The sequence below is a fragment of the Lichenostomus cassidix genome, chromosome 1Aa (assembly GCF_008360975.1).
Source record: "Lichenostomus cassidix isolate B80296 chromosome 1Aa, HeHo_3.0, whole genome shotgun sequence".
NCBI lineage: Eukaryota > Metazoa > Chordata > Aves > Passeriformes > Meliphagidae > Lichenostomus > Lichenostomus cassidix.
The window spans coordinates 56,764,312-56,775,087 of NC_139480.1; the positions used below are offsets into that span (position 1 = coordinate 56,764,312).

At 39.9% G+C, this 10,776-nt stretch overlaps 1 long non-coding RNA gene across 1 annotated transcript in view; it reads right to left on the bottom strand.

Moving 5' to 3' along the window:
* LOC146443953 (uncharacterized) overlaps positions 1 to 10,233 on the bottom strand; it is a 45,514-nt gene extending 35,281 nt beyond the window's left edge. The window contains exon 1 of the long non-coding RNA XR_014849380.1: positions 10,124 to 10,233. This is a non-coding gene — a long non-coding RNA (uncharacterized LOC146443953). The remainder of the gene's footprint in view (positions 1 to 10,123) is intronic.
* Positions 10,234 to 10,776: the final 543 nt, after the last annotated feature.

A 10,776-nucleotide genomic window follows, 5' to 3' on the forward strand; every position in this document is an offset into this window, starting at 1 on the left:
GCCAAAATTCAGCCTGAGGATAGCAGGGGCTCATGCATGTGGTTTAGGTGGTAGCACAATCCCATGTGTGTCCCCACATTTTGTGCTGGAATATCAGGGAGAAGCTCTGAACTCGTGTCAGAACAGCCGTCTCTGCAAAGCAAGGGCTGCCTGCAAGCATGCAGGTCAGCTTCTGGAAGGCTCTGCAGCTCTGTGCCTCCTAGCTGGCTGTTCAGGGCCGGGAGCTTCCCTTCAGAGACTGTCAGGGCTGACAGAGTGGGTTTTGTGCTCAGGCCATCTGGCCACTAGAATGACATAATCTACCCTCTTCATGCAGTCAGTCAGGAAGCATGAATCTCTCCCTTGCTCTGGGGAGAAAAGAGGGCAGAATAAGGAACTGGATGAAAGACCAGCTGGTTGATTAACTTAAATGAACACTGACATATCCAAGCTGTCCCCAGCTCCATCTCTTCTCAGATTTATTTGCACATTCTATCTTCATCACAGGTACCATAAGGGAAAGTAACACAACACTGATATCAACAAAAGGGTAGGAAACAAACAAACATTTGCACATCATCTATTTGAAATGCCATGTTAGAAAGCTGGAGGCACTAAATGATTTTTGAAGTGATCTTTGGTGCTGCTTGTAGGGTTAATTAATAAGCAGGAGCAACCCCAAGTTACTAAAACCTCATCACACTTTTAATGTATTTTTTAGGCTGATAGGAACTAAGTTAAACAAATAATCTTGGTATCTGTGATCCTTCAAGAAACAGCCATTTTGGTAATAGCTGGAAGCTCTCACACTTAGTTTGATTGCTGCATTGCTAAACTAATTTTTTGCAGTCTTGTTCCTTTGAATATATAGTAAGTAAAATTTTAACACAAACTTTCCTTAGTTATGACACTTCTATATTTTAGTTGCGTTGAACTATGTATCCTGCCCTGAAATAAAAGTTGTCATAAAGAGTCACCATTGGGCAGGACAAAGACTCCTAAAATAATCAAACCAACAGTGATTTTCTCTTCTGTCATTATTGTGACTGCAATTGATTGGTCACAAGCTTTTCCTCTTCTCAAACCAAAATTCTCTTCATCTTAATAAGGTCATAAGCATGTATTTACAACTTCAGATTCTCCTGTCTCTGAAATGCTTATGTGGATGCTTATCCTTTTTAAAAATAAAAGTGTTTATGCAACAAACCTGTCATGAAAAGGTACAGGGGTAGCAGAGCCCCAGGGGCTGAAGTTACTACAAATCCAAGGCAAGTGGAAAATCACTTGCTGTGGCAAACTGAAACCCAGAACAAAGACACAGCTACAAGATTCATGAGAAATTTTAGGAGCTGTTACACCCATTCTTGAAATATTAGTGTAATTTAATAATTTGAAGGATATCCACTAGTATCCAGTATACATTCATACACAAATTGGTGTTTTTCTCCCCAGATTTACCTCTGGAAACCTAAAAGCAGGGCAAGGCAGGTAAAATCCAGGCCCCTGTGGCTGTAGGGTGAATTTGCTGCTCGCTGCTCCCTCCACTCAGTACCAGTAGCTGTCACAGAACAAACTCAAAAGAAAAGTCACCCAAAGCTGTATCAGCCCCCAAGGTATTTTTTCCATCTGTGCAGCAATGCACAGCTTCTGATCACTTTCCCCCTCCCATTGTTTTGCTAGCTTTCAGGATTTATTGTGATATTAATGACATTTGTTTTATCTTAAGGCCTGAACAGCTAGAATCAAGAGAACCAGCATTTCAGAGTTTCAATTTTTTTAAGGAAAGCCCATCATACCACAGAGCATCAGAATGGCTCAGAAAAAGGAAAGAGTATTTTTCAGGCTGATCTCACAATTTGAACAGGAAGGGAGTGGGGAAGTCAGTCTTCATTTTGAGATTTTTCTTAATCCACAGGCACGAAACACATTTTTGTTACTGTTTGGAAGAAACAAAGTTGCTCATATATGAATTAACCCCTACAGAGAAAGATGTTGTTTCCCAGTGGATGAAAATTCTTCCTGCAGAGCTCCTGGGAATGGGAGACGTGAAGATTACATATGTGATGCTTATTTGCATCACAAAAGAGAGTTTAGATCTGAATGTCAGAATGCTTTATGAGCCTTTAGGATTATTCCTGTTTGTGAAAGTCAGACTTACATGGGCAATTTTGAATATTTCATTGGATTAATCATAACTTCAGATATGTGTAAGTGAAAATTAAGGAAGCATTAGAAAACACAGTTGCTGTCAAAAAGAATTTACAGCTGTTCTTTGACAGCAAAATATTTTCATCGTTCATCCAGATTTAATTTCTTCAATGGCTTCTGGGTTAGAGAAGCAGCAAATCTATTTCCGAGGGTTATGGCTCATGTCCTCAGAAAACACATGACATATATTTCTGCTATTTCACATGCCAGGAGAATGCATTCAGGGCTAGATGATAATGGAAGAACTATGTAGGAAAAAATCTTTACCTGGAGAATTCAGAATAATCCATGAAATTCTCTTGGGCCAATTTATTTGTTGATGTTAAAAAAGGGAAAGCATGTCCACCAATTGCAGCAGCACATATACCAGAGTAAAAAATAGTCTAACCAAAACAACCCACTAATAAATAAATACAGTTAGCACACTGGCCTCAGAACAGCTGCTGAAACAGAGAGCACTGTGCCCTTTCTCATGTCCTAGCAGACAAAAATATATAGCTCTGTTTTACACCACAGCTTTCCCTCTCTAAATATGAAAACAGAGGGGAAAAGGTGAATAAATAGATTTAAAAGTATGTGTCTAGAGAGGCCTGGGGCTTTTATGTGTAGAGATTTATTTACAATCTTTTTTTTTTTTTTTCTACTAGATCTAATAATGCCCTCACAGTCCATCCTCAAAAGAGTCAAAAACCTAACATTTGCATGAAGGCAGCAAAGGAGAACAGTATTGATTACAGACTGTTTAGTGCAAATAAAGATGGATTTACTCCATTTCCTTCCAGAAGAGTTGAATGAGAAGTCCTCAATCAGGGAGAGAAACCTTCTCTGTCTCCTCCCTTCAGGCAATTCCAAGGAAACCATGGGAAACTCGACCTCACCTACTTACTTCCAGACTGAGTCCCATGTTTCCAGCTGGGCACAGGGACTTCACTGCCTGAGACTTTGAGCTCTGGCAGAGATTTCAAGGAGGTCCTAGTGGTCTCGGGAGATGCCCCAATTTTTTATCTCTTAAAAACCCCAGAACTTTTATGTTAAAAAGTTATTCATGTGCCCCATATTCATGTGTCCCTTCGGGCAAACCTTTTTCTGGCTTGTTCAGAAAAAGCACTCTGGAAAATTTGTGGTATAACCAGCAAAGCCCATGCCCTTTCCTTAATCCTATATCGACTCCAAAGAAGTTCTGATGATTTAAACAGCAGAGCCTCAGGGTCATGACCCCTTTCCTTGTCCTAAAATAAGTTTTCAGAAGCTGCTCTTGTGCCTGACTTTCTTTGATAAAACAAAAAGAGGTTCAAAAAACCCCTGCAAACGGCTATGTTCACTCAAAACAAACAATCTACCTCAAGGGAAGTGTTCTTCAGTTTCACTAATGACAGATTAACTGGAGAGCAGGAAGCCACAGGAAGGAGCTCTGACTTCTGGCTGTAGCTCTGTAATGAAAGCTCAGACTCCTCAAAAAGACAGGACACTACACCTATTTCTTCAGTACTGAGAATGCTGCGAGCCTCTGTCACAGCTGAACAAAATCTGGAATAAACTTTGCAAAGTAGCCCGGGGAAGGAGTGTTTCTTCTTTTGTTATATGTTGAGAGACATTAATCCAATATTTAACAGAGAGGAACACCACAACCCGAAACTTTTCGGATCACAAGAGTAGAAAGCTAAGCAATATTTCCAATGCTACTTTTTTTTCTTTCTTTTTGTAATGAAGAGCTAGTTTAACTGGTTACCTCTGGCCCACATCAGCTTTTTTCTTGTGCCGAGGGATGTATAAACATTGCTTCTTCTCTGACTTGAAAGACTCCAGGCAAGCTGAAGCTTAAAGAGCTCTGCTGGGGTGTGTTGAGCACACCTCACCCTGGACCTATGGCCATTTACACCCTATAGCTTCCCTGGTGCACAGGAGTCGCTTATTCATTCCTGAAACATGGGTCATGAACAAGGCTAGGAGTAGACTAGGTTCAAGAAAAAGTTCAGAAGTTAATTTTGACAGATGTTTTTATCAACCTACAAAGTTGAACATCTGAAAGGTGATTTTCAAAAATGTGGGGCTAAAGCATATAAATTCACATTTTTACTCCTTAAGGAAAGAACTAATTTAACAAAGCTCAGCAAATTTAGAGAAAAGTAATTATCCTCCTGTTCCAGATAGCACTGGATATTTTGAACGAGGAAAGTTTAATAGAGTTGAACATAAAACATACCAAGCAGGTGGTTTTTATTAAGATTGCTGATGTCATGCATTACTTGGAAGCCACACAAAGCATGCAGGGAACATTGTGAAATGAAGTTAACAAGAGGGTCACAAACTCTGGAGCTTCTGTAGGCTGAGCTTGCAACATGCCAGAGAGGTTCCTTGCCTTCTTCCCGAGTCTCTCCTGAACACTCCCCATCTGTGCAAACTTCATTATAAAGTCTCCTGCCCCTTTCCCAGAGGTGCTGTGTGTTTCCCATCTTTCTCTCTTCTACCATCCCAGTAAATATGCAAAATTCCCAGCCTCACCAGGCAGCACCTCCTGGTCTCTGCCATAGCAGGATCCTGCAGGTCTATCTGACAGAAACCCTTGATGGTGCAGATCCTCCCCATCCCATCCCTCACTACCTCCTTAATAGCCTTGAACTTGTCCCAGTGCTCCTTTTTCCTGGAAGCTGAATCTCCATTTTTTGTCTGGTCCACAGGGGCCAGAGAAATTTTCTTTTTTGCATCCGATTTGTCCCCAGTAAGAGGCCTCTTTCCTCATCTGGACATGCTCCTGTTTGCTGCTTCTGTCCCTGCTGATGTTTGAGCTGTTGTCTCCCTTTCCCAGGATATTCTCACTACACAAACTATTCCTCCACACTTTCTGACATCTCCCATTTCCCCCTCCATTTCTTCGCACCAACACTTTTGTAGGAGGCAGTCCATCAGAACAACACCACCTTGAACAGCTGTGAGAAGGTGGCCTTTCTGCTCTGCTGTGCAGGAACCATTAACCAGATCTCTGATCCAAAAGCACTCCAACTGCGGCTGTATTTGAGAGAAAGCAGAAGCTCCACGTGTCTCCCATTTTCTTTTATTACTTTTTTGTGAAATCAAGGTCTTGGCTATCAAAACCTGTAACTTTCCCTGAAGTTTCAAAAGCGTTTGTATGTGATGTTCAGAAGTTGCTGTTTTGCAGACATACAGAGAAATGTCATTGGGTTGAGTCTGTGGCCTCTTGAGCTAAACCAAAAGCCAAAACAGTTGTCCTCCTGAAATAATTCCACTCCAGCTGCAAAGGCCCCTACTCACTTCCAAAACACAGACACTGAGGTTTCTGAAAGTGCACTTACGTAAGAAGTGAAGAAAAAGAATGTAGCATCTATCCCATGATCAAAGCTGACAATTAAGCCCCACCATATTTTGCATGCAACTGTTTTCCTGGATCCAATTGCAGGCCTTCATATTTACCAGGCTTTGTATTTACGGCTCTGTGTAGGTCAGAGCCTGATCCAATCATCTACAAAGCCTGGGGGTGATGGCTGCTTTTAGGGCTCTTTGCCATCCCATTTCAGAGGTGGAGACCAACTAGAAACTTGTAAACAGACACATATGTCAACTCACAACCTCTGGGGTTTCTGTCTCAGGCCATATCTGTCTGCTTACTTTAATTAACAGCAAAAAAGTTCATAACCATTATTTCCTTTTTCCTATATAACAGAAAAAGCATGATTTAGAATTTTGTTTTTGAGCTGGCAAACAAAAGGAAAAAATGCAAACTGGAGCTGTGCACTTCAAAGACACTTTGTTCCACACAGATTTTTCCAATCTGTTTTTTATAAAGCAAAGACTGTCTGTCAAAAGTGACACCGAGCTTTTCTTTGGGAAAAAAAGGCTAGTCATGGGATCCCTCATCCTATATTACTGAATTCACTGCTTCTAGATGTATATTTTGTATATACTGATTATACTCCATAACAAGGAGGAGACTGATGCATAGCTGAATGCTAAATCCAATTGCATCGAAAAGTGGATCCAATTGCATCAAAAAGTGTAATTTCCTTTGCATATTTTCATTTATGATTACTTCTTCCTCTTCTTCACGTTCAAGAGAAGACTCTGGGCACATTTGATAGTCCTCTAAAAAGACAGCAGAAAATATCCCCCACAAACATGCTGATGATATCTCAAGTGAAAACAAGTCCATGAGACCAGAAGCAGTTTTCCAGAGTCCATAGATGCTCATAGGCTCTCTCAAATTTAAGAAATTTCAACTTTGGCCTTTCTGAATAAAACTGGTATGAAGAAGATTGTCAGTTATCATATTATCTAAGAGCTTTAAGAGCAGGACCAGCATGTCAGACTTGACTGAAAATCTCAAGATTAGCAAATCTAATGACTACAATGAGAAAAAGCTTCAGCTAATAACTACCTATCCACTTCCAAGTATATTTTAATACTGTAGAAAGGACTACATCATTCAAATTCTCAGACAAAAGTCACAGGATTCAACATAGATGAAAAATACCTCAATTACTCTGAAATTAAAAATCCTTTTTACTGGCCTTGAAGCTGTCCCAGTGTGTAAATGCAAAGAAAAATAAAATGTGTCCTCTATAAAGGACCTGAGTAGAGTACACATAAGGAATAAGACCTAAAGAAACCAAAACCCTCTTGAAAATTATTCTCTATAATCTGCTTTACACGGCACAAAGAATGAAAGCACTTCACGTTGATTTGCATTTTTCCCAGTCCTGAGAAGAGATAAAATAACATCCTCTTGAGATAAGAGGTAAGACAAATATCAGCTCTAAAAATACCACCAGGATTTTAAAACTCCTATTAAAAGATCAAACTCACCATCTGTACGGCACCTGGACTGCTGTGCAGATTACCTGGCCCAAGAGGTGTGAGTAACTCGACTGGAACTTGTTCATGAGCTTGAACCACAAGAAGTACTGGTGTAAAATGGCCCCTGACTTCACTGTCGACATCCTGCAAACACTTCACAAGCAACAGCTGGACCTGTGCTCCCTGAGGAAAAGCTGAGTTTCCTAAAAGGAGAATGTCATGGCAGCTGATCAGGATATCAGTTTTCCTTCTCTGCTGTTACCACAGGGTGCTCACCTGTGCAGCGAGAGCTCGGATCAGGGCCAAAGGTTCCCTGTGTAGCCAAGGCCACTTTTCACTATCTCATACTAAGCCTAGCTTGTTGGTCAAAATTTATTTTTGAAAAATTCACTATGTCTTTTGCCATCTTCCTAAAAAGAATAAGGTAGTAGAGATTTGGAAGGGAAAGGGTGAAAGAGAAAGCAAAACCACTCCTCCCCAGAAAACACATCAAATGATCACCCATGCAGCTATCTCACCTTTCCCTCTTGCAATTATTGAAATTCCCTTCCACATCACCTGTGTTTGCTCATCTTTCCCAATTAACTGCTGAGGCTGCATCAGCTCCAGTGCCTGCTCCTCAGACCCGTGAAAGTCAATACAATGGGGTGAGAGACGGCAGTTCTAAAACTAATTTATAAATCCAACTGTTATTTATTGCGTTCTGAAGTTCCTTGCCTTACATAATATCTCTGCAAATGTTCAGCTTTCAGGCAGCCCAGCTGACTTAACTGTCTATGGGTTTTACCTTTTGTATGCGTGCTTTATCTTTTATATACTTATTTCCTGATAAACACTACGTACATATTACAGGTTACCCTGATGATGCATCTTGGGCTTCAGCCATGTGTTCTGCTGAAACTTAGGACAGCCAGAGGAAGATGAGTTACTGTCTTCAGCAAATGTGTCCTTGGGCTTCACAGCTGAGGTGCTTTTGATGACACAGCGGTATTGATTTTTGTTTGCCTCCTGGTGGAAACTCTCATTTCATATAAGCCCTTGATTGGGTCCTCCTAGTTAGATCTAGAGAGTGACATTGGTTTGGGCTTTTTTCTTTGAAAGACAGACGTGGCTGATCTCACTGAAATTAAGCTTGGCCAGGCAAAACTTGTAGTTCATATAAAAAAAAAAAAAAGCCAACACTATAAATCCACACTTATCATCCAAAAGCAAGAAAGACAGTAGAGCAACTAACCACCTTCCCATTCTAGTGAAATTTGCCAGCAGTTTTTCAGCCTGATCTTAGGCTTCTCATGCATGAAGTTCCTGTCAGTTAAAATTCACAAAAGCCGTCTTACTTTTGCTACAGAGATGGTAGAAAATAGCTGTGCTACCTAAGGCATGTTACTGGACCTCTCATTTACCAGAAACAGAATTACATTTTTGAGATCAATAACATTTTAATAGCCAGACATATTGAAATACTTTCCCAAGTAGCCCCTGTAAAACAAAAATGAAAACAACAACAACAACAACAAAACAAAAACAAAAACAAAAACAAAAACCCCAAAAAACAAATAAACAAAAAAAGCTGTATCCCCAAAACTGAATATTTTTCTGCAGTGAAAGTCATTTTTTAAAAACAAATTTTCAGGAAAACTAAAAGGAAACTTATTTTTAAAATAATTAATAAAATTGCTTTCTTTCTGGTTGAGCTGAAATGTTTTATTTACTTCATTTTCCTTTCTGAAGCAGCACAGAACTTTCAAAGCTGGTATTTGCATCTGGTTACCTTCTGCTATGGCACTGAGAGCTGACATCTACCAGGATTCCATTTGGGATGGAATGGATGCTGGGGACCAAGTTCCAAGGCACAGTCACCAGAATCACGGCACAGAGACTGTCCTGGGAGATGAAACCCCAACAACAACTATGATAAATCCATATTGTTATTTTATTTATTCTCCCACTGTTCATATCTCTGTCTTTAGCATGATGGAGTGAGTTTCCTTCACAACTTGCTCCTGTCCTATTATAGTAACTACAAAAAAATGAATCTTCATTAAAAGTTTTACTGTGATATCTTTGTCATTAAAAGGGATGGAAGGCATCTGTAAGGAAAATATGTCCAAGGATTTTTGGAGTTATTTCACGAAGTATTTATTTTCCCCAAATGACATTTGAATATCATAAAAATGCTGGCTAGGAAATTAATTTAGTTATATGGTATGTTGCATAAGTGTATGATGTTCTTGAAAACTAGATTCGACTGAGAAAAACACATTTTTATGAAGAAATTAGTAATTTGCTGTTCCAAATTTCTGTAAACAAGCATTCAAAAAATCCATTATTTTAAATAAAAGCTGCATAAAAAGCATCTGTCCTTAAACAGAAACAATTCCATCTGTTAGTAATATAATTTGTATTTCTCAAAATTTTGCCATGACTGTGCAAATAGTAAAGTGTGGTAGCAGACGGCAGCACAAGACTCCAGTTTATTGAGAGTTTAGCAGGGTCTCTGTTTCTCTTAGAAGCTGAGCCTTGTATTTCCACTAATAACAGTCTTGGGGTGTGCCTTCAAAAAAACCCCAACCACAAACCAAAACCCAAAAAACCCCATAAAACAGCAAAAAAAGCACAGCAAGATCCTTTCTCAAACTGAGCTGAAGTATAAAAAAGTCAATTTTAATATTCCTCGTTTCTTCTGGAAGCGCTAGTTGCTATCCTTTGCCATAGGAACTCTGCTTTTATGTGTTCCAAGGCTGGGTGGAAAAACATCGTCTTTTCTAGGTCACATATTATGTGGTTTCTTATCCAGCAATGTCTTGCTCCTAGCTCTCCTCCTTTTGACATCAGGATTCTGGTGTCCTGAATCTGTACCAGCCAGCTCAGATGGAATCAGCAGCCATTCCTTCTGCTTAATGGCATTAATGGCTTAATGGCTTTAATGTGTAGTTATCTGTGGTTTGGATTGCTTAATATGCACAAGGCTCATAAAAGTGGTAGAGCATATCAGAGTTGTTGCATAGGCTCTTTCATGGCACTGTTGCCACCTCGCTTGCGATTTATTTAAGCTGTTTAGCATCAATAATAATTTTCTGCCCTGTGGATGATAACTGCAATTGGCAATGCATACTCAGTTACCTACCAGACTCACTGTAGAACTCTGCTTCTGTCTCCTCCAAGAGCTGTTCTGTACCGGCATCTTGGGGTGCATCTTGTTACAATTTCTTCCATGTCTGAACTTTAGACTGTGTCCTTTCCCATATTCTGTCCTAGTGCCTCTGTTTTCACGTTTCTGTTTACTTCCCATTGTGCCTAGCAACTGCACAAGATGGACTCTAACTGAGTCATCAAGCTTTACTGAAGAAAACAAACAAAAGAGAGAAACTTGTCCCTTCCTGTCCAGTTTCCCTGGTGTTAGGCAATAGAACCTCTCAACTTTGTTTAGAAGGACAACCTCCAGCTACGGAGAACTCATCTGAGTTCAGACCTTATCCAAAAAGTCTCTTTCTTGGAGTAAGACCACTAGTATTTTTCTATTCCTTTGGGGCCAGAATGTGATTCAGAGTTCTGATAAGAAATTTTGTATTTGTCCCCAGCCATATGTGCTCTTTCTTTCCCAAGGGATATTTGGAAACATCTTTAAAAGAAGCTATTTACCCCTTTGCAGGCACCATCACAGAAACTACTCTCAGTGGTACCTCTTTGGGTATCAGGCTCTTGGTAAATTTACAAATACTCAAATGCTATGATTTTGATAGTAGAATTATCTTGTTGGAGTAGTTTGTAGATGGAGAA